This window comes from Kogia breviceps, chromosome 12 (assembly GCF_026419965.1).
Source record: "Kogia breviceps isolate mKogBre1 chromosome 12, mKogBre1 haplotype 1, whole genome shotgun sequence".
Taxonomy (NCBI): domain Eukaryota; kingdom Metazoa; phylum Chordata; class Mammalia; order Artiodactyla; family Physeteridae; genus Kogia; species Kogia breviceps.
The window spans coordinates 3,144,933-3,167,936 of record NC_081321.1 but is presented as its reverse complement, the minus strand read 5'-3'; the positions used below and the strand labels follow the sequence as shown (position 1 = coordinate 3,167,936).

At 55.0% G+C, this 23,004-nt stretch overlaps 1 protein-coding gene across 2 annotated transcripts in view; it reads right to left on the bottom strand.

Moving 5' to 3' along the window:
- The window catches only part of TSPAN9 (tetraspanin 9), a 185,552-nt gene extending 164,906 nt beyond the window's left edge, over positions 1 to 20,646 (bottom strand). The window contains exons 1-2 of one of the 2 annotated variants that reach the window (XM_067008548.1): positions 20,540 to 20,646; positions 13,353 to 13,419 (exon numbers count right to left, since the gene is read on the bottom strand). The gene's annotated coding sequence lies outside the window, so the exon portion shown is untranslated. The remainder of the gene's footprint in view (positions 1 to 13,352; positions 13,420 to 20,539) is intronic. The other variant, XM_067008551.1, reaches the window with a different exon arrangement.
- Positions 20,647 to 23,004: the final 2,358 nt, after the last annotated feature.

The window sequence follows — 23,004 nt, the reverse complement described above, 5'->3', positions numbered from 1 at the left end:
GGTGCTTGAGGGCTCCCTTGAGAATCCGCCAGGACCACCGTTAAACAGGCCTCCCCAGCACCTTCAGCCTGGGGGTGAAACCTCCCGGGCGCTTCCAGCCCAGGGAGGAGAGGCCCCGCGGGGGAAGAGACCCAAGACCCAGAGCAACAAGCCCACGAGCGGTCAAGAGCGGAGGTGCCTGTGCAGAGCCGTGCTCACCAGCACGGGAAGGGCTGCGGCAAGGCCGCCAGGCTTCACTGTGCGGGAGGCTCTCAGTCACCCTGCCTCAAAGGCACTGTGTGTCCAGACACAGGAGACAATGGGACGAGGCGCTGACACAGGGCCGGCACGGATCAATGCGGTGCCAGGCGGGCCGAAGGGGGACGACGGGACCCAGCAACGGCAGCGGCACGCCACTCTGCAGGGGCCCCAGACGAGGCCCGGCGACAGAGGCTACAAGGAGTTTCACAGGAGTAGTAAGGAGCACGTTTCAGGTGTGTTTTCTGAGCACGCTTGCACAGGTGCGTGCGTGCGTGCGTGCGTGCGTGCGTAGGATGCAGAGCTGCGAGGGCGGATGAATCGTGGGCTCAAAAGGAGGAGTAACAGTTAACATCACCGAGGAGAAAAGTGTCTTAGAGAGCACCTCGTGTAACATCGTTACCTACTCTTCGTCCCAGACAAAATCCCCGATCGCTATCGGTCTTTGCTTAAACCCCAGCAGCGATGGGAAGCTCACGACCTCCCAAGGTAGCCCATTCCTCCTCTGCTGGATGGCTCCAGCCGTTAGAAAGTTCCTCCTGGGACTGGGCCCACGTCCGACCTCCCTGAATCCCCTCACCCACGGGTCCTAGGCACCTGGGTATTTAGGCTGTGAAGCCACAGGACATGTCTCAACCCTCCTAGTCCACATCAATCCTGCACGTGTCAGGAGGCCATTATTGTGCATCCCGTAACACTTCCCATAACACTCCATGAACATAATGTCCAGACAAAAGGAGCATTCCCAAATCCTTCACCCAGTCCCCGTGGGGTGTAGTTTCCACCGTCTTAGTCACCCTCCTCCGGATGAATTCAGATTTGCCAGTATCCCAACCAGAATGAACAAAACCCAGATGCAGATGTGCTAAAAGCTCCACAGAGCCCAAAGAGGGTCTAAACCTCATACCCAGGGCAGCATTGTTTTTCTTAGCAACCACACGGCACAATTAGCTTATAGTTTCTTCCGTTTCTTCTCGTGTATTCACTTGGTCCACAAACATGAGCTGTCTCCTATGTGCCGGGCACTGGGCTAGGTACAAAGGATGCTAAGGGAAATACCATATCACCTTTGTGCGCGGGGAGACAGCCTGTGTGGAGAGATAAAAGACAAACCAGACGAAACACGGGGGAAAGAAGACACAGCTGATGGGGTCCTTCCCGTAGGAAGGCTGACTAGAGACACCTGCCCCAGAGGGTAACGACGTCCAAGGTGAGTGTTCCAATAATGCTAGACTCAGATTACAGCCACGGTGACGTGACAGGGACTGGCTTCACCCTTGCCCCTTAAACAACCAGAAGGCTGGACAGAAGGCACGAAACAACTGCTTCAGACACTGGACAGCAGGCAGCACTAGACTGTAATCCTTGAGAGAAGGAAACAAAAGCGGGAGTCCCATGATGGCCAAGCTTACTGCCTGGAGGCAGCATCCACACAGCAGCTGAGGACAAGGAATCCACACAGGGTCCAGTGGTCCCGCCGAGTTGAGGAGACAGAAATTGGAGTTCACAGAGATAGAATTTTTAGGGCAGAACATTGGAGAGAAGGGGACTGCACAGAGAGGGTGCTCTGGAGAAGAGTCCCCTGGCATCTCCCGCTGACCCACACGAGCGTAGGGTAAAACACCACAAGCCTGGGAACAGAGCCAGCAGAAAGCAGTGGGCCAGCCAATGTGCAGAGCTCACTCAGGGCCACGTTCCCACCAACCAGAGCAGAAGGGCTCACGACACACAAGGCACTGGGTAGAGTCCTCAGAGCATGGTGCCTCAGTGGTGAGGCTAAATTAGCCCTAGTCTGAAGGCTGAATGCACCTTAACAAAGCTTACAAGCAAGCCTCAGACATATTAAACCAATCCCAAGCAGTTAAAATGCATGCCAGAATAAAGTCCAATACTATTTGAAGGAATGTAACAAAATCCAGCAACACTCAATTGACAATGTCTGGCATCCAATCAAAAATTAGCAGGCATTCAAAGAAGCAGAAAAATATGATCCATAACCAGGAGGAAAAGCGGTCAATAGTACACATGCAAAAATGACAGAGATGGGGCTTCCCTGGTGGCGCAGTGGTTGAGAATCCGCCTGCCGATGCAGGGGACACGAGCTCGTGCCCCGGTCTGGGAGGGTCCCACATGCCGCGGAGCGGCTGGGCCCGCGAGCCGTGGCCGCTGAGCCTGAGCGTCCAGAGCCTGTGCTCCGCAACGGGAGAGGCCACAGCAGTGAGAGGCCCGCGTACCACACACACACACACACACACACAAAAAAAAATGACAGAGATGATGAAACCAGTAAACAAGGATGAAAAGAAAACAGCTATTGTATGTTCCATTAGCACAAGAATGTAGAGGGAAACATAAGCTTGATATGAAGAGAAATGAAAGATATAAAAAAAGACTCAAATGGAACTTCTAGAGATGAAAAACCCAATATCTGAAATGAAAAATACACTGGATGGGACTTATTAACATTGGATTAGACACTGCAGAAGACAAGATAATTGTACTTGAAGATATTAACACTAGAAACTATCCAAGATGAAGCACAGAAAGAAAAAGATGGAACAAAATTGATGGAACATCAGCAACCTACAGGACAATATCAAACAGTCTCATATACACACGGCTGAAGTTCTAGAAAGAGAGGAGAGAGAGCGGGAACAGAAAAATACTTGAAGAGGGAACTCCCTGGCAGTCCAGTGGTTAGGACTCTGGGCTTCCACCCAGGGGCCCAGGTTAGATCCCCGGTTGGGGAACTAAGATCCCGCAAGCCGTGCAGCACGGCCAAAAAAAAAAAATTCTCGAAGAAGTAATGGCTGACCGAGTTTTCAGATTCAGTAAAACAATGCTTATAAGAGAAAACACCATGCAGGATGGGAGGGGAGTTCCAAGTAAGGCAGACAATGACAAGAACGATGGGAAGTGAGAACCCGTGCGGAGGGCGTTACAGAGACAAACGGGACATAGTGGCCCCAAGTGGGGAGCAGTGAGGCTGGACACTGCTTCAGGTCACTGCAGACTCTGCAGGCCTCACTCAGCCCCTCGGACCTCATCTCGAAGGCCAAGGGGCAACCACCTCATCCTGGACAAGGGCAACTATTTTCTTGAACCTGAAGTTAGACTTTGCATAAGCAGGAGGGCCCAGAGAACAGAAGAGAGGTTTGAGGCCCAGCTGTGACATCTGAGCCTTCAGCCTGTCCCCAAGGGGATGACCCTGCTGAGATGTCCACCCCTGAACCCGCCCTTTGGAACGAAGAGGGGAGGCAACGAAAACATCCTACCTGTCTGAGAAGGGTCTTCCTCCCCGCGACTCCTGGAACCAAGTAACTCTCAAGCCAGAAGGGACGTGGGGATCGCAGACGCCTCACTTTACACACGAAAAACCCAGAGGAGCGACGTGACTAATCCAGGGCCAGCCAGATGTCCTGACTTCCCGGGGCTGCTCCTTCCACTGACCGCTCACCTGCTAGGATCCCCACCGCCCTTCCAGCACCACGGACGGCTCCGGACGGCGTCACGGGTCAGTGCACATCTACACGGGTCTCTACACACCCATGCCGGCTCCTCCGGGGCACAGGCGGATGCCTGGCAACACTGTGCTCCTGACCTGCTACAGGGTGGGTGCTCAGTACGCGCCCCCTTCACGCGCACTGAGCAAAAGGGTCTCTGAGCCTGACTCCGGGGAAGGGAGGGAGAGATGAGGCTCCCCAAGATGCAAGGCCAGAGCTGCCCCGAGCCTGCCTAGGTCCGAGAGGGACCGAGAAACAGAGCAGAGAGATCAGAGAGAGGGCTGCACTGACCTGGCCAGTGGGTGTCACCAGGCGACCCCGAGAGGCAGGGACGAGCTGCTTATCAGACTGGCCCCGACCCAGCCCTGAGCTCCCACCCACTCCTGCCCGGAAGAAGAGGAGACTGTCTGAAACCTTCCTCCTCTTCCCCTCCCCTTTCCAGCACCTCCTTCAGCCCCAGCCTTGCTGTGGGCTCTGGGCTGAGCGGCACCTCTTTACAGGGGTCACGAATGAGCAAATTCTTGAGCTATTCCTGGGGCCTCGATTTTTATCATCGTTCCATTCTGGTCAATTCTGAGAGGCCAGCGGCCAGGAATGCCACAGAGATCCGAGCCCGGCCCACCAAACCCAAAATAGCCCCACACGTGCCTCTCTCAAGTCCTCAGGGATTTGGCCATTTGGGGTGCATGTTTGCCTACAAAGCTGCCCCCCTGGCCCCGTGAGGTTACCTCTGAGGCACCCCTGGGGGAGCTGAGGAAGGTGGGAGCAGGGGAGGGGAGGGGCGGGGGATAAGAGAGCCAGAATCCAGGGTCGCGACCTGCGAAGGCTGGCTCCAGCCTCCTCCACTCAACTGCCTGGAGTTCCCGGGGAAGCCAGCCTCAGTTTCCTCGTCGTGAAACCTCCAAGCAGCGGCGTCCTCTTGCCCACGACTTCCTGTCCGCCCCTTCGGGAAAGGCAGCGATAAGACCCCCTCCCTGAGCTGCGGACGCCTTAATAAGAAGCTCCCGGTTTGAGAGTCCTGCCCCCTCCCCAGAGACATCTCCCGCCCCTGCAGCCGTGAAGATGGGACGGTTTCACATCACGCAAGTGCTCCAAGTGTCCAGGGAAATGGGTCGGATGGGGGACACGTTTCTCTTCATGTCGCAAACGCAGTATTCACGCATTCAAAACAGATCGGCGTGCCCACCAAGTGCTGGACAATGAGAAAACAGGCGGAGCGTCCGTGGAGGGGAAAATCCAGGCCTCTGCTCTTCGGCAGAGACAGAGACAGAGATTGAGGCGAGTGGTCAGAAATGCCCCTGCCTGGCACAGAACCAATGCCCGGAGGCTGCGCAAGTCCTGAGTCGTCTGAGTCCTCTGGCTGCACGAACGCTGCGCTGCTCAGAGTGCAGGGCTGGCGGAGGGGGAGGCTGCAGGGTCTCACAGACACCAGGGTCGCTGGAGACCGGCCCCCGGTCCCCTGCACCGCCGGGCTTAGGATGTGGCAGCACCGAATGCTTTAGTTCCTGACATGAATCAGGAATGTTAAAGAGACTTGGCTTAAAACAACCACCATCATAAGACAGATATACCCTCTTAGGTATTTCTTTAAAGCTGCACCGTCCCTCCAGTGAATATGCCCTTGAGGATTTTTCGGCAATGAAAATGTACTTTTTGGCAAATTGAAGATTTAGCACTCCCTGGTGGGGTCCCAAGGAGAAAGGGCCCACAGTCTAAGGAATCACCTCCCCTTTGCCCCAGAGTCAGGGTGGGGCTCACGTCCCCAGCCTAGCATCTTCCCTCACCCCGGCCCACGGAGAGAGCGTCAGGTCCGCCCACCTTGCTCACAGGCACAGCACCATCAACCATTTGGATGAGCACTGATGAAAGTGGACCATGAAACAGAGGTAACGTCGTCTTTTATTCCAAATTAGGTGTGACTGTCAGGCGTGAGGCTTCATCTGGTCAGGCTGGCTTCTCCTCCAAGCCCTGCATTGAGGGCTCTGGCTACAGCAATCCCATCCCTTCCTCCTGAGCCTTCAGAGCCCATGCCTGGGTGCCATGGACGCTGTGGGGCCAAACCTCGGGGGCAAATGGGAGAACCCGATGAAATCGAGAAGGCCTTTGGTAGCCTAGAACAGAAAAGGTGTGGGACTCACCTAAGCCAACATCGGCTGAAGCTCTTACCACACATAGCACCAGGGCTCAAAGATGCCTCGGACCCTCGCAGAGTCAGAGTGGCCAGTAGTGGGGCTTCCCTGGCGGTCCAGTGGTTAAGACTCCACGCTTCCGGGCTTCCCTGGTGGCGCAGTGGTTGAGAATCTGCCTGCCAATGCAGGGGACACGAGTTCGAGCCCTGGCCCGGGAAGATCCCACGTGCCACAGAGCAACGAAGCCCGTGCGCCACAACTACTGAGCCTGCGCTCTACAGCCCACGAGCCACAACTGCTGAGCCCGCGTGCCACAACTACTGAAGCCTGCACGCCTAGAGCCCGTGCTCCACAGCAAAGAAAAGCCACTGCAATGAGAAGCCCACGCACTGCAAAGAAGAGTAGCCCCTGCTCACCACAACTACAGACAGCCCGCGCACAGCAACAGACCCAACATAGCCAAAAACACGTAAATAAAATAAATAAATTTATACAAAAAAAAAAAAAAAGACTCCATGCTTCCACTGCAGGGGGCATGGGTTCGATTCCTGGTCAAGGAACTAAGATCCCGCACGCCAAAAAAACAAACAAACAACAACAAAAAAAACGCCTCTTTCTTTCCTAGACTGTGTTTCTTCCCCAAGAAGTTAGACATAAAACAAAGTGGTCATTCACTCGCTGATGAAGTGATATTATAAGTCTTGATGATACGGAAGTATGAATCATCCTCGCAGCCACAGGGAACCAGAGCTGGGGGGTGGAGGCATACGGGCAGGGAAGTCAGGAGTCAGAGACAGGCCTCCCGGGTCTCCGCTGATGGACGGTTTACCTACCACCCGCCTCAAAGCAGCAAACGCTCAGCTGGCACAGGCTGAGGACTTTCATTTAGTTTTTCCAATTCCTTGGCCAGAAGGAGCGGCTGAGGTTTCTTGTCTTGCTCGTGATGCCAGATTTCTCCGAGGTCTGCAGCGTCAGCTCTGCACGTTCTCCGCAACACTAAGCACCGGGATACATTAAGCCCGCGAACTGATCAGATATCATACCCCCTGCAACGGTAGCAAGACGCCGGCGCCCCGGGCACCCAGGGAAGCATCAGGGCAGCTGCAGCTGCTGGCTGCCTCCCATCCCCCAGTCCCCACCAAGCCCTGTCGCTGAGCCGGGTCCATTCTCCCACAGCACAGCCAAGGAGGAGGAGAATGGCCAAGAGGCTGAGCTGTGCAGCGTGGACTGTTTCACAGTGAACCTTTCGGCCGCAAAACATTTCTTTTCCAAGAGACGCCCGAGCGGGGGCAGAGAGAAAATAAAACACCAAGGGCTTTTCAAAGGCGAAAGCCCTCTCAGCCTTTGTTCCAGTTTGATGAATGCACAAACCACCAGGCAGCTGACAGGCAAAAGAACGCGGGCCAGCGTGTGAGGAAAGTGCAGTTCATCAAGGCCGGCCTGGGGGCTCCAGGGAGAGGGGAGTTGGATGGATGTGAGCCCCGGGGAGGACTTCTGCTCCAGCGGCGCCATGGCAGCATCCTCCTCGAAACTGGAAGTGGCACTCCTTAATGACCCAGAGCTGGCTCTCCCCGCCCCAACGTTTCCTCCCGCCTCTGCCATCTGAGGCATTTCCCAGGAAAGAAGAGCTACCACGCATGGCAGGTGATGAGAAAACTATACAAACGAATAAGTCAAGGGGAGTCAGAATGTTAAGGCCCTTGTGAGCTGCCTGGGAAGTGAAGTCTGATCCTGCAGGCTGGGTCTTCCTACTGCACCTCTGAGGGTGGGAGGGGATGGGGAGAAAGGCTGCAGCACAGGAGGTGCCCTGTTTGCTGGGCAGATGGATGAATGAGTTCCCAGCAGAGGCCTGAATCCAGAGTGACTGGCTGGCTTTCATCGGGACCCTTCGCTCACTGACGCACATTCTTCGGAGATGCCGTGAAAATTAGCAGCAGGTACTGAGCAGCTGAGCTGCCAGCAGCTTCCAGAGGGCAGGCAGGCTCCCGCTCTGCTTCCACAGCCCTCGGGCCGGAGAAGCTGTCCATTACGAAGCCGTGCTCTAGCGCACTCTCACCTCCGGCCACACAAGCCCCTTACACACATCCACACAGAATCCACCTGGAACGACACCTCTAAGCCAGCAGGAGGATGAAGCATCCCGCCTTCCAGTTTCCCTGGGTGACCCATCCGGTCAGAGGGGGCTGAGAAGGGACCGAGCCTGGGCTGTCTTCCAAAGGTCTGTGGCGTCTATAGCCCCCAACATTCTAATCCTCCTCCCTGTGGGCCTGTGCAGGGGCTGCACACCCCTGGCCCTCCCACCGCCGAACACACTTGCCCTTGACGTGACTTTGCCAGTCCTCCCGTCAAGAGGGGGCGTCTTTGCCCCAGCCCTGGAGTTCCAGTGGGTCCGGTGACTTGCTCTGACCAAGCGGCAGGTGGATGCTACATTGTGAGGCCTCAGAGCCTGCATCTCAAGGGGCCTTGGAGATTCTGTTTTCACTTAAAAGGCCAGTTCCCTTGAGAATGAAAAATCACGTGGGGAAGAGAGGCCCAGCCAAGAGTCAACACCAGCCCAACACATGCCAGAGGGGCTCCTGGACCAGCCAGGCCCTGCGGAGCCACCAGGTGACTGCCACGGCTCACAAGCTCAGGTGATGGGACCAGCTGAGCCCTGCCCAGTGCTATGGGCACCACTGCAGGAAGACGGCTAAAGAAGTTTCCAGTTGGTGTAACACAATGCTATTATCAATTTCCCTGGAAATTGATAAGATAATAGGTAGACAGCTGGATGCCAGTCTATCATTAAAATACCTAGAAGGAATATAAGCCAAAGTACTAACAGCGATTGTCCCCGAAGGGCAGGATTACAGGAGGCTCTCCTTTTCTACCAGTTCTGGAGCGCTTGAAGGTTATAAGGAGTTTGTATTATTTTTGCAACAACAGCAACAAAAAAGTACTTTTAAAAAATTCACCCTAGGTTCCGTGACAAGCGTATTTTTCCAAAAAATCCGTTTTCACCCTGTCATTCCCCTGCCCAGGGGCCAACGCCAGCTCCTCACTGCTAGTCTGCTGAGGTCAGTCTCCTCTGGTGGACGGTTCAGATACCCCAGAGTGAAGAGGCCCCGCTTTGACAGATTGCTCCTCCCCCTTCCAGCCCAATCCCCGGGCCACGCCCATTCCGACCCCGACCCGGACCCGCCCGGCTTGCCCTCCACCCCTGCCTCCCAGTCCCTCAAGGCCCAGCTCCATCTCCCCTGCATTCCTCCACCGGTCCTCAGAGAACGGTCCACCCAACCCCGTCCTTGATGGGCCAGCGTCCAGTATTAGCCTCCCTGCACTGTGGGGAATGACTGCCCCTCACAGGACACGTTCACGGACGCAGGCCAGCCAGCCACCACCATCTCCAGCTTCTCGGTCTGCAGGAGGCGAGGGGCAGAGAGCCCAGATGGTGGTTCCACCCCGATTCCCTCTCTGCTGTCCACAGCCTGCATGGTGGGGGGTGGCCCTCGACTGGCACTTCCTCCCCACCCAGCCCATCTCAGCAGCACGCAAGTGGGAGCCCCTTTGCCACGGCTGCCAACGCGCATGGCCTGGGGATCTGCTCCCAGAGATTCCCCTCCCCACCCTCTGGTCCCGCGTGCAGCAGCCAGAGCCAAACTCTGGCTTCAAACCTAATTGCCTTCCTGGGGGACCCAACGGCTCTTCCTCACTCAGGACTCTGCAATCTGCATGTCTGGATTTTAAACAAAGCTGTTTAGAATCTCCCAGGATGGGACAAGTGGAAAATTGCAAGCCCAGACTCTACCTCACTTTCTCTAAAACAAAATGTGTCATTCTACGTGTGCACACCCCCACATTCCCACCCAGCCCAGCACGCTGCTCCTCTGAACCCTTCTACAGGGTGGGGACCCGCAGGGGCAGGATCTACCCTCTCTGCCCCCCACGCCCCCGGGGCTTGTTGGAGGGCATCGGGCGGAAGCTTCGGCCTCCACACCGCAGCAGGCGGCCAGGTACTGTGTTCCTTTCACACTCCCCTCCAGGAGGGGGCAGTCACGTCACAGGTACATCCTGACCCGCTGAAAGGGTTCAGGTGGGCCTCTCAGCTGAGAGAACGCTGTGGGAGAACTACCCCCTACACAGACTTGTTAGGACAAGCACACACGCACTCACCAGCACACGCACACACACACTCACCGACACGCACTCACCGGCACACGCACTCACCGACACGCACACACGCACTCGTGCACGGCCGCACCCTGTTCCAACCTTGCTCTGAGCATCCGCCTGAGAGCGCTCCCCTCATCTGTCGGTCGGTCCACTGTTCTCAGAGGCCCATTCCTACCCCTGGCCCTCTCCCTGACTCTGCCCCTGACACCCTTTCCTCCCTGGGGGTGAGAGGGCACAGGGTGCACCGGGATGCGGCACAGGTACGGGGCCACCGCCCGCCAGGGCTCTAGAAGGCCGGCCCAGGCGGAGTGGGACGTTGTTCAGGTTTTACAATAATTTGCTCGCTCTAATTTTTCTTGTTCACCTGAGGAAGGGCATTTTTGGACTCTGCACAAAGGTGCTGTGAGGGTTGGCAGCGGCCCTGAGCTGCCACGACCAAGGCCAGGAACACGCCAAGATCCTACACGGGAGGCTGCGGGACCCTCGGCCTTCCTGCAGTGACGGCCAGGCCTCCCCAACAAGGGGGAGTTTCCAGGGGACTGGCTGAACTGCCGACTCTCCACGCCCCCTGGATGGCCCTCCACCCCCATCCTTTCCTGTTTCCAGCACAAGGTCAGATATTTTAACAAATGCTGACGCTGGGTGTAGAAATGATCACGAGGCTCTTGGAAAGTAAGCAAGTATTCAAAGTGCAATAAATTTCCAGGCACTGGAAGGGGAGTGGGGAGGAAGGCAGAGCGGGGGGGCGGGTGGTAAACTCAAAAGCACAGGTAGTATTAAACGAGACACTCGAAAACCATCTACACGCGGCTGCCGAGTGGGGCCCAAAGCACCGCGCTGACCGGTGAGCCCCCAGACACGCTCCTTCCGGCTGCCCCTTCCGGGAGCCCGGCCACTGAGGGCTGAGTTTGCGTTGTGTTTTTTGGTTCGAGGGGAGGGCGGGTGGAAGCCGGCCTCCACCAGGCAGATATTCTCATTTCACCAGGCTGGGGGCTCTGACGGAAGCTGAAATGATGAACTCGTTGGGCTCGGGTCCAGCGATGGGGCCTCTCACTCCCCAGTGCCCCAGTGGGGCTGGGGCAGGAGGCAGGTAAAATGAAAGGGGCGGCAGAGAGCCTGCCGCTACCCAGACCGGCGCGCGTCTCTGTGGACAATCTCCGCGCCCCCCCCCTCCAGCCCCGGCTTCCGTCAGGACCCAGAGCACGGGTTCACTCATGAACCTCACCCCTCCCTCCTCCGTGCACCTCGAGGCTGGGGGCAGAGGAGGTTCTTGGGAGAGAAGGGCCGTGGGGAGGCCCCCAGACTGGAAGCGGAGACCCAGGCAGGTCTTTGTCCACTCAGAAACCACCTTCACCAGCGCAAGAAGGCATCTGAGCGATGGCGGGGAGGAGACCGGCCTAAAGAACCAACCAGCCTGTCACAGGGGACCTAACCAGGCAGAGGTGGGACGAGAAGCTCCACCGGGAGCTGGTGACCATCCCAGAGGCGCAAGCGCAGGACAAGAAACGGCCAAACCAAAGGCTGTGAAGGCCAAGGCCTTCGGAGAGGATAAACTTCCTGTCCGGAAAGGCCTTCACGCAGGTCTCTCTCACTTGGCCTTCAGATGCACAGGAGGACGGAGTCGTCTGGCTAGAAAGGGCCGGTGACGCAGGCCCATCTGTCTCCTCCCTTGAGGCCCCGCAGGGCGGGCCCCGTGGATCTCCGTGACGAGCCGCGAGGACCCTCACCCGCTTGTCCTCAAGCCCCTCCTCCCTGCCACCTGATTTTCAGCAGACTCTGCTCTCCCTCGTCCTGGCCTCGTGCCTGGCTGCACAGCCAGTCCTCCCGGAGGCGGTGCCCCAAATGCCAGGGCAGCAAGACTGAAAGCAGACACCCCCCAAGCCCCGGGGGGAGGGGGGAAGACTTAAAATGGGAGCCCTGCATCCCAGCTGCAGCAGACTCCAGACTCCAGGAGGGACGGCGGGCGGATTCCTTGCCGCAGGTCTGCTGCGAAGGGCAGGGCTGGTGGGAATCCGACGGCCTGGGTGCGAGCCGCTGCTCGCCTGGCACGAAAGACGTGGTCCCAGGCAAGTCTCTGACCTGCACTCCACCCTAGCTTCTGCCACCGTGCAACGGGGGGAAATGATAGCTACCTCACAGGACTCTGGTGAAAGCTAAATGAGATTTAAATTAAGATTTAATACGATTTAAATTAAATCAGTTGTGGACATGTGTAAAGAGTCTGAAACTGTGGCCAATGATGACAATGACAGATCTGAATCCCGGCATCTGAGTATCGTGTGTAAAGCACGGCAGGCCAGTCACGGGTCCGAAGCCACGCCCGGGACTCCAGACAATCTCTGCTGGGACTCACACAGGAGGGAGTCTTTTGGCAAGAAAAGCTACCAGCCGGCACCCTCCTTCTCACCACACCACCCCACCACCACGCAGCTGGGCTCTTGGAAGGTAAGAGATTTACAGATCACCCCCCAGGAGGAAGCCACAGGATAAAACACACATCAATTAAAACATTAAAAGACCCAGGTCTGCACCTAGAGGGGTGGGATAGGGAGGGTGGGAGGGAGGGAGACGCAAGAGGGAAGAGATATGGGAACATATGTATATGTATCACTGATTCACTTTGTTGTAAAGCAGAAACTAACACACCATTGTAAAACAGTTATACTCCAATAAAGATGTTAAAAAACAAAAAGACCCAGGTCAGTATGCAGCACCCCCGGAACCTGAATCAGCACCCATCCACACCAGCGACCTGGGTAGCTCCTGCCCAGCTCCGCAGGCGCCTCGACGCACAGGTGCTAGGAACAATGAAGCTACCAGCAAGACCCCTGGAGCCTGCAGGAGCAGAGATGAGGACCCCCAGCGAGCATCCTGGCAGAGGGTGCCCACCACTGGAGGGCCAGGGGCATTCCTGCAGCAGCCAGGAAAGAGGAACAGACACAGGTGGGATTGGTCTGAGTCCCACAGGTTCTTGTCTGGCCGGCTGGTGGGAGGAGACAGGAAGCAGGAAGTTGCAGGCCTCTCCTGCTTCCCTAGGCTCCCTGCCTACAAGAAGGGTGGTCAAGAAAGAAACTGAGACTACTGCCCGCCGCCATTCAGAAACAGTGGGGAGGAGGGAAATCTCTCCCGGCTCCCAAAGCCCCATTTAAGGAGCTTATCAATTCAAAGTCGAGAGCTGGGGCAGAGAGACAGCTAGAAAATGTCAACATCCCATTCTACCCTCCCTCCCCAAGCCACACTGAAAGGGCAAGAGAGACTCTGGCTTTAGACAGTTTATAACACGCAGACTTTCAGAGGTCCCAGCACACAGTGGACCCAGACCAGCACTGACCTGTTTTCCTTGAGTTTCCTGCGAACACCTTGGCTGCTGACAGATCAGAGAAGATCCCAGGATATTCCTGCAGGAAAATAAATGAAACATTAGGTCATCACTTCGCTGTGAAGCCACTCCAGGGTGAATTCTGTCCAGCAATGGCCACCCTTTGGGCTGCAGTCTCCCATCGAGAACCCATTCATTCAACAGCTGGAGAAGGCCAGAAAGGGCAAACGGATTCCAGCTGCTGTGCCAGCCCACTCAGCTGGTGGTGGGTGCTAAAGCATGATGACAGAGACCAAGCCCTGGCTCGATGGGAAAGACAGCCGTGATGGACTAGTGATGTCTGCTACGGGTCGTTCTAACAGTAAGAGCATCCGTACCAGGTATTTGCCATCCCTGGGGTAGACCCTTGGCATCCAGGTATTTAACATGTGTAATTTTGACCACTCACAAGTGAGACAAAGTTTCAAGATATTTAAAAGTGTGTAACTTTACTGAGATGTGAGTTTGATTCACACAAGTCAAAGGAGTAGACAACTTTCTTGTTTCCAGCTCTGCCACATCTAAAGTTACTCTTGAGGAGCAATAAAAACTTGGTGGGAAATGGCCATCAAGTGAGAGATAAAATTGTAGCAGAAGTTGAAGGGTAGTTAATTTGGGGTGTGAAGATATATACAGGAAACATTTGGCTCTCTGCGGAAACATGACTCCAGAGACAGCCAGGCCTGTGTACAAATACTGCCGTGGATGCAAACTTGGGATGCTAGAAGGTGCAAGATTCAGTTCTTTTTGTTGGGAGGGGGGGGAGCAAATGGGAACTTTTTAAATTACGATATGACAGGCATATAAGGATTGGATATTTGTACATATTGCAAAATGATCACCACAGCAAGTCTAGTTAACATCCATCACCACACAGTTACAAAATGTCTTTCTTGTGATGAGAACTTTTACGATCTGACTCTCTCAGCAACTTTTTAAAAAAATATATTTATTTATTTATTTTTGGCTGCACTGGGTCTTTGTTGCTGCGCACGGGCTTTCTCTAGTTGCGGCGAGCAGGGGCTACTGTTCGTTGCGATGCGCGGGCTTCTCATCGCGGTGCCTTCTCTTGTTGTGCGGAGCACCGGCTCTCGGCGCGCGGGCTTCAGTAGTTGTGGCTCGCAGGCTCTAGAGCGCAGGCTCAGTAGGTGTGGCGCACGGGCTTAGCTGTTCCGTGGCATGCGGGATCTTCCCAGACCAGGGCTCGAACCCGTGTCCCCTGCACTGGCAGGTGGATTCTTAACCACTGTGCCACCAGGGAAAGCCTCAGCAACTTTCAATTTTTAACACAGTCTGATTGTTAACTCCAGTCACCACGCTGTACGTTAGGTCCCCATGACAAGATGTGTTTCTTGCGGGCTTCCCTGGTGGCGCAGTGGTTGAGAATCCGCCTGCCAATGCAGGCGACACAGGCTCGAGCCCTGGGCCGGGAAGATCCCACATGCCGCGGAGCAACTTAGCCCGTGCACCGCAGCTACTGAGCCTGTGCTCTAGAGCCCGCGAGCCACAACTACTGAGCCCACGTGCCACAACTACTGAAGCCCACGCGCCTAGAGCCCGTGCTCTGCAATAAGAGAAGCCACCACAATGAGAAGCCCGCGCAGCAACAAAGACCCAACACAGCCAGAAATAAATAAATTAAATTAATTAATTTTTAAAATAAAATAAGATAAAATTGTCAATTAAAAAAAAAAAAAGATGCGTTTCTTGAGAACGTCCGGGTCCATGCTGAGCCTATTCTGTGCCCCTCGGCGATGAGTGAGGGGCCGAGGGGAACACAGGGGCAAAGAGAATCCATGCCCTGAGGGGCTTCCAATCCAGTTGGAGGAGCGATGATGCTCCCTTGAAAAGAGCAAATGGCGCTGCGTCCTCACCGTCACCCAGCCCAGAATCCCCTCCAGTCCCCCTGCATCATTTCCTCACCACCCCACCCCGTCAATCCACTGACGGTCTCAATCCTACTTCCAAAATGTCTCAGGTTTGTTCCTCACAGCTGCCCAGCCACCCTCCCCACCATGACTTCCTCTCTTCACAGACCCCATACTCGCCCTCCACAGGCCTAGCCCTGCTTCTGCGACCCCTACTCAAAACCCGGCAAGGTTCGCAGTCCCCCCAGCACCAGCAGGCACCGCATGGGAGACACTTAATTTCAATGCATGGATGGAGGAAATTCCTTAGCTGGACATTTGAAGCCGCCCATAATATGCTCACTGTCTACCTGTCCAGCCTTTTGTCTCTCTGGTTCCTCCCACACAACCCACTCATTGGCCCGACTGAGCTATTCCAAACCCCAGCACTTTCTCAATGCCATTCCTCAGGCTTGACCCTTTTTCCCTTCTGTAGAAACGCAAGCCACACTTCAAAGTTCGCATCAAACTTCACCTGCTTCATGAGGTGGTCCTCTAGCATCAGGGTGATTTTCCCCCTGTTTGAAACCACATTCTACTCTTATAAATTATTCACCTTATATTTTTAATTGTCTTTTTTTTTGTGGGGGTGGGCCACACCACGTGGCATGCGGGATCTTAGTTCCCTGACCAGGGATCGAACCCGTGCGCCTTGCAGTCGAAGCGCAGATTCTTAACCAGTGGACCACCAGGGAAGTCCCTGAATTGTCATTTTTTGAAGCCCTTTCTTCTTTTTTTTTTTTTTTTGCAGTGTGCGGGCCTCTCACTGCTGTGGCCTCTCCCGTTGCGGAGCATAGGCTCCGGATGCACAGGCTCAGCGGCCACGGCTCACGGGCCCAGCCGCTCCATGGCATGTGGGATCTTCCTGGACCGGGGTACGAACCCGTGTCCCCTGCATCGGCAGGCAGACTCTCAACCACTGCGCCACCAGGGAAGCCCTGAAGCCCTTTCTTAACCCTTTACTGCATTTTATGCCCCATGAAGACGAGGACATTTACCATTTTCATTTTTACATCATCAGAACTCAGCGCAGACTCTTGTACTAAGATATACATACAAAAGGATCACCCCAGGCAGTGTAGAAAAGCCAGGAGAGATGAAGACATAAAATGCCAAAGGGGTTCCAAGGAAAAGGAGGTTCTTTGGGGATGGGTGGCCAGGGAAGGCTCCATGAAGGAGCTCAGACATGAGTAGGATCTTCAAAAGAGGGAAGGAGGGAGTGGGGAGGAGCATTTCAGGAAGGCGGAACAGTATGAACGAAGGGACAAAGAAGGAGTGAGCAGAGCACGCTCGGAGATGAGTCTGGCTGGCACGGGGGTCCCTGGGGGAAGGGGAGTGGGAGGTAAGGCTAGACAGGCCGGCTGGGATGCCTAGGGAGGATGCGGAGTGCCAGGCTAAGGCACCTGGATGAGATCCATTCCCTCAGTCTGTGGGATGCCCACCACAGCAGGCCTGGGCCTTAATGGTAGAAGAAGTCCTATATTCTCTTGTTAGTCTAGCCTCCTCAGCTAGGTTATAAATAACAGGCACCGTGTACTGAACACCTGCTGTGTCTGAGGCCCTAAGCTACGTGCTTCACATACATTATCTCACTGCTCCTTCCAACAGCCCTGAGAGCTCAGTATTGTTATCCTTGTGTTGCAAGCAGGAAGCGAAAGCTCAAAGAGGTGAAGGCCCTTGCCCGGGCCTCAGCTGCTCACTCATTTTTTTTTCTAAGTAATAAAAACTTTAATTAGCATTTATTATCTTCTAAAATCCACGGTTAGTTTCTTGCATATACTAAGCAATTTAATCCTTATCTCTCTATAAAGTATGTACCACAATATGTACATTTTACAGTTTGGGAAACTGAGATGTAGAGAAGTTAAGTAACTTAACCAAAGCCATAGTCTAATAAATGGTGAGATCAGAATCTAAAGGAAAGCATCCTGCTGTTTGCAAATCATGGCCATTGCCTAGTCTCACCTGCTCACTCTTTTACTGAACGATATGGCCGGTGCTAGAGGGCCGGCGCTGGAGTTACGTTCACAGGGATGAGGACTGGCCCCCTGGTCAGCTACCCAGACTCGCCGTATTCACTCCTCAAGGGCAACATTAATTAAGGACATAGTAGGAACTTAATAAAGCACATTAAGTAGAATGGAGGTTGCCAGGGGCTGGGGGGAGGAGGAAATGGGGAGTTGTTTAATGGGTGTACAGTTTCAGTTTTGCAGATGAAAAAATTCTGGAGATCTGTTGCAGAACAACGTGAATATACTTCACGCAACCGAACCGTACATTTAAAAATGGTTACGGGGGCTTCCCTGGCGGCGCAGTGGTTGAGAGCCCGCCTGCCGATGCAGGGGACATGGGTTCGTGCCCCGGTCCGGGAAGATCCCACATGCCACGGAGCGGCTGGGCCCGTGAGCCATGGCCGCTGAGCCTGCGCGTCCAGAGCCTGCGCTCCGCAACGGGAGAGGCCACAGCAGTGTCCGCGTACCGCAAAAAAAAAAAAAAAAAAGGTTATGATGGTCACTTGTGTCATGTGCTTTTTTGCCGCAATTAAAAATAACAAATAGGAATTCCCTGTGGTGCAGTGGTTAAGAATCCACCTGCCAATGCAGGGGACACAGGTTTGAGCCCTGGTCCGGGAAGATCCCATATGCCGCAGAGCAACTAAGCCCATGCACCACAGCTACTGAGCCTGCGCTCTAGAGCCCATGAGCCACAACTACTGAGCCCGCATGCCACAACTACTGAAACCTATGCGCCTAGAGCCCATGCTCCGCAACAAGAGAAGCCACCACAGTGAGAAGCCCGCGCACCACAACGAAGAGTAGCCCCCGCCCGCCACAACTAGAGAAAGGCCACACACAGCAACAAAGACCTAATGCAGCAAAAAATAAATAGATAAATTTAATTTTAAAAAATAACAAATACATAAAGCACACTTATTAACTGACTGATTGGCTGCTGATAGCATTGTACACTGTTAAGATATCCAATGCTGAAAGAGACTCTAGAAATATTTTAACCCAATAACCCTCCAAAACAGAGAGCTGGTGAGGGGAGGTAAGTTGCCCAGGGTTAGGTGATGTTAGGACTAAGGTTAGAGCCTAGGTCCCCCAGGCTCAGCGGTTAAGAATGGCAGAGGCAACTGGGCATAGTAGAAAACACAGCATAAGAGGTCAGAAGCCATGGGTTCAAGTTCTGCTTCTTCCACTTATGAGTTCTGTGACCTCAGAGAAGTCATTTATTCTTTCTTAGCCTCATTTTCCTAAACTATACGAAGACAATTAAAAATAACACAAGCTTTACAACATTATGTGCGAATCAAAGAAAATTATATACAGCTAATGTGCAGAGAAAGCACTTGGCCAACTACAAATTACTTTATTTATTTATTCTTTTTGGCCGCACAGCACAGCTTGTGGGACCTTAGTTTCCCCCCTCCAGGGAATCCAACCCGCGCCCTCAGCAATGAAAGCGTGGAGTTGTAACCACTGGGCCACCAGGAAATCCCCTACAAATTACTTTATAAACACTAGTTACTGTTATTCATATTAACTATCTGTTTATATATTGAAAGATTAAAATCTGAATAAGTCAGACCAAAAAAACTCCCTCTCAGGGCTTCCCTGGTGGCACAGTGGTTGGGAGTCCGCATGCCGATGCGGGGGACACAGGTTCGTGCCCCGGTCCGGGAAGATCCCACATGCCGCGGAGCGGCTGGGCCCGTGAGCCATGGCCGCTGAGCCTGCGCGTCCGGAACCTGTGCTCTGCAACGGGAGAGGCCACAGCAGTGAGAGGCCCGCATACTGAAAAAAAAGAAAAATAAAAAATCCTTCTCCATTCTGGTCCACTCAGCCATTCCAGGCCTTGCACACAGCAAGTCTTCAATGAGTGAATGTAGAACTGAATTACCCTTCCAGTTTTATCCACCTCAATCCTCTTCCTTCCCTCACCCCACAACCCACAGCTCAGCCGCAATAGCCCTGCCAGGATCAGGCGGAGGGTAGGAAGCCAGTGTGAACCTCTGCCTCCCTGGCTGCATTCCTTAGCTAAATATAAATGATTTGTCCAGTCCATCGTTTGAAATTGTCCATAATACCTCTCCTTCCCTTCCCATTACTTAGGGTGACAAGCTGACTGCACATCTTTATTGCAGAACATATATACAAAACATTCTCTATGGCTATTTTCAGTAAAGAGAGGGAAGCTGGCTGGTATACAGGGATCAGAGCATGAGTCCTCAGTTTTCTCCACTAGTCCAGGAAAGCTTCCTGGAGGAGGATACCTGAGTCACCCCAGGGAAGGAGACAGCTGCCTGTCAGAAGGGCATCCTTACATAATGAGATTGGTTCTCTGAACTAAAGAAAGGTGGACTGCTGCGGTCTTATCCTTGTTTGGGGGATGGGGAGGAAAGATCTACCCAGCCCAGGGGATCCCATACTACCCCAGTGCTTCAAACCTCCCCAGACACTGCAGGCATTTGGGAAAGCGGTTGAGAAGGGACCAGTATCTTTTTCAAAAACAGGCTTGTGGGACCTTCAGAACTCCAGTTCTGAAATACACGAGTACAAATACTGCTCTCAGTAAGGAGGAGTTTCTTGTTTGGACTTTTTTTTTTTTTTTTAACCACAACAAAGTTTTTTAAAGTCCCAAACTTGGATGCACAGACGGACTACATCTCGGACCTCGGGGCGTGCCAAAGCCCTGTCACTCTGAGTACCGATCTGCCAGCGGTGGCGCAAGGAGTGGTCAGGGTGCCGGGGGGCTGCAGTTAGTATCCCAGCCCTGCCCGAGGCCCCGGCCCTCCCTGGGGGCGCTGTATGGACCTCTCCCAGCCGGTCCACTGGGTCACACAGTCAGAAACCCTTGACAGCTCCGGGGCTCCCCCTTTCTGCTGCATCCTACAGACCCCCATCCCTTCGCCTGGGATTCCGCCGTCCACTCCCGCAGCCGCATTTCCAAAAGGTCTTCCTCGGAACGCCTCCCCTCGCAGACCCCTCTTCGCCCCGCTACCGGGCGCCGCGCACACCGTCCCCTTCGGGCCTCCCGCCCCCTCACAGGGCGCTGAGCCCACCCCTCCCTCAGCTCGCCCACTGCCGCCCCCCGACACCCCTCCCAGGGGCGCCCCGGGCCGCTCGCCCCTCCGGGGACCGGGTCCGGGGCTTACGGGCCCGCCCCCAGTCGGCCGGGGCCCGCAACCCCGCACGCTCCCGAGCCTCCGGCTCGCGGCCCGCCGCCCCACCCGCCCCGGGCCGCACTCACCGAGCTCCCAGGAATGCGGGGTCCAGCTCTCTCGCGCTCGCGCGCCGCCGCCGCCACAGCAGCAGCCAGCGGAAACAGGGGGTGGGGCCTGCCCTGGACCGCGAGGCCGCGGGGCGGGGCGAGGCCGCGGGGCGGGGCGAGGCCGCGGGGCGGGACGAGGCCGCGGGGCGGGGCGAGGCCGCGGGGCGGGGCCGACCGAGGGGGCGGGGCCTGCCCGGGAACTGGGAGGCCTTGGGGGCCCTATCCGCCGCGTGAGGGGTGGGGGCGGGGACTAAAGGCGGGAGCTGGCGTGGGCACTGCGGGAGGGACGGCGGGTGGGGAAGGGGTGTGCGAGGCTGAGCGCGGGGACTGGGGCCGGGGGCCTCCAGCACCCTCTGGCCGGATCCCCAGCGTTGGAGCTTGAGGTACCCATGGGCAGGCCAGGGCCGTGCTGGGCGCGGGCGTCCCGGGCCAGATGTGGCTGCCCTCCGGGAGCCTTCCTCCCTCCCCGCCGCCTGGATCGGCCGCTCCTCCGGGGCGCTGGTATGACCCCTGCCCCAGGGGCTAGAGCTGCAGCAGGACCAGAGTGTCTGGGGTGTTCAGGGCCTGGGAGTTCGCGCCCCTGCTCTCGGCGACCAGACACCGGCCCAAAGCCGTCCGGTCCCGGCCAGGGTCGCAGCCTTGCCTCTGTGGCCTCCCGCCTGCCCGCACCCCTAGGCAGTCCTTCCCTGGCTGTGTATATTAGGGACCGCCTGCCCGGAGAGGCTGTTGGAGGACCCGCTGTCCACCTCCCCAGGAGTAGCAGCCTCCAAGTGCTGGTAAAGGGCACCGTGCGTCCGGAGGACCTGAACTGCCGCGGGACAAACTCAGGTTACGCGCCTCCAGCCCAGGGCTTCCTATAGGCCTTCCTTTCTGGGCCTCGACTCTCTTCCAAAGTGACCACTGAACAGCCACCTGTCCTCTGCTTCATTAGTGTCATGGATATGCGTTCTGTGCTTCCCACCTGCACCATCCTGCACTAAGTATGATTTGAGACAAAGTGTTTTAACCTGACTAATCACCAGGGGCCCCTTGGCCTTTCCTAGTTGGATGGCACTTTCTGCTCATCTCTTGGGCCCCCTCCTCTCACACACACACAATCTTGTTTTTGTCTATTAGACTTAACCCAATAATCCACCCCCTCTGACTGCCCTTTCTTTCCTTCCAACCCTTGTTCAATGCCCCCCATAAAGTCTTCCCAGGCTGACCCCCCTCCACCCCCAAGCCCCAATCTCTCCAGTCACTGTGTCAGCCCTTACCACATGCAACTAACCCTGCCCAGCTTCCAGAAGAGGAAAGTAGGACCCAGAGAGGGAAAGGGATTTGCCTGTGATATCTGCTGTGGGAGTCATCTTACTGTAAAAACACTGGGAGGCAGCCTCACGTGGTAGGACAGGGATTTGGAGCCAGCCAGACCTGGGACTGAACCCTGGCTCTGCCTCTTATGGGCTGTGACCTCTCTAGGCCTCAGTTTCCTCACCTGGGAAACGGGGTTTCATAATACCAATCCCACAGGGTTGATGGGATGGCCAAGATGCCTGAGGCGAAAGCACAACATCTGATGCTGATGCGTGGTGGGTGCAAACATTAGCCTCTCCCTGCCCTTTAATGGGAGATAAGCAAATCTGAAATAATAGGACAATGGAGCCTTAGGGGTGGAAGAAACCTGAGAAGAATCCCCTCAATAGAGTCACAGATGTAGAAAACAAACTTATGGTTACCAGGGGGAAAAGGTGGGGGGAGAGGGATAAATTGGGAGATTGGGATTGACATATACACACTACCATATATAAAATAGATAATCAACAAGGACCTACCATATAGCACAGGGAACTCTACTCAATACTCTGTAATGACCTATATGAGCATAGAATCTAAAAAAGAGTGGGTATATGTAAATGTATAGCTGCATCACTTTGCTGTACACCTAAAACTAACACAACATTGTAAATCAACTATATTTCAAGAAAATTTTTTTAAAAAGAAGAATCCCCTCAGCAAGAACCCAGAAAGTGGCCACACAGCTCACCCTCCTTCGACACGTCCAGAGATGGAGGACTCATGCCCCTGAAGGGGTTTACAGCTGGGAGAAAAGCCGTGGAGGATAAGGCAGTATTCAACATAGAGGAGGGCAAGGTGCTTCGAGGTCTGTGGGGCAGACACACTCCCGCCGTGTCCACCGAGGACAAACTCAAACAAACAAATGAACTGACAAGGAGGCAGGACACTCTTAGGGCAGAAAGACACCTGTGGGAGTTAAGACACCCCCCCCCCCCAGCACAATGTCACAGTTTACTGTACTGGGCTCCTTAGGAGTTTCTGTCCTGGGGATTCTGAAAATGATGAGGAAAAACACCCATAGATGGGGTGTCCATGTCCAGGATCTTGGGGTACATCCCATGTACTCCTCTTGTCCTGGCACCGTTATTAATGGCCCTCCTTTCACT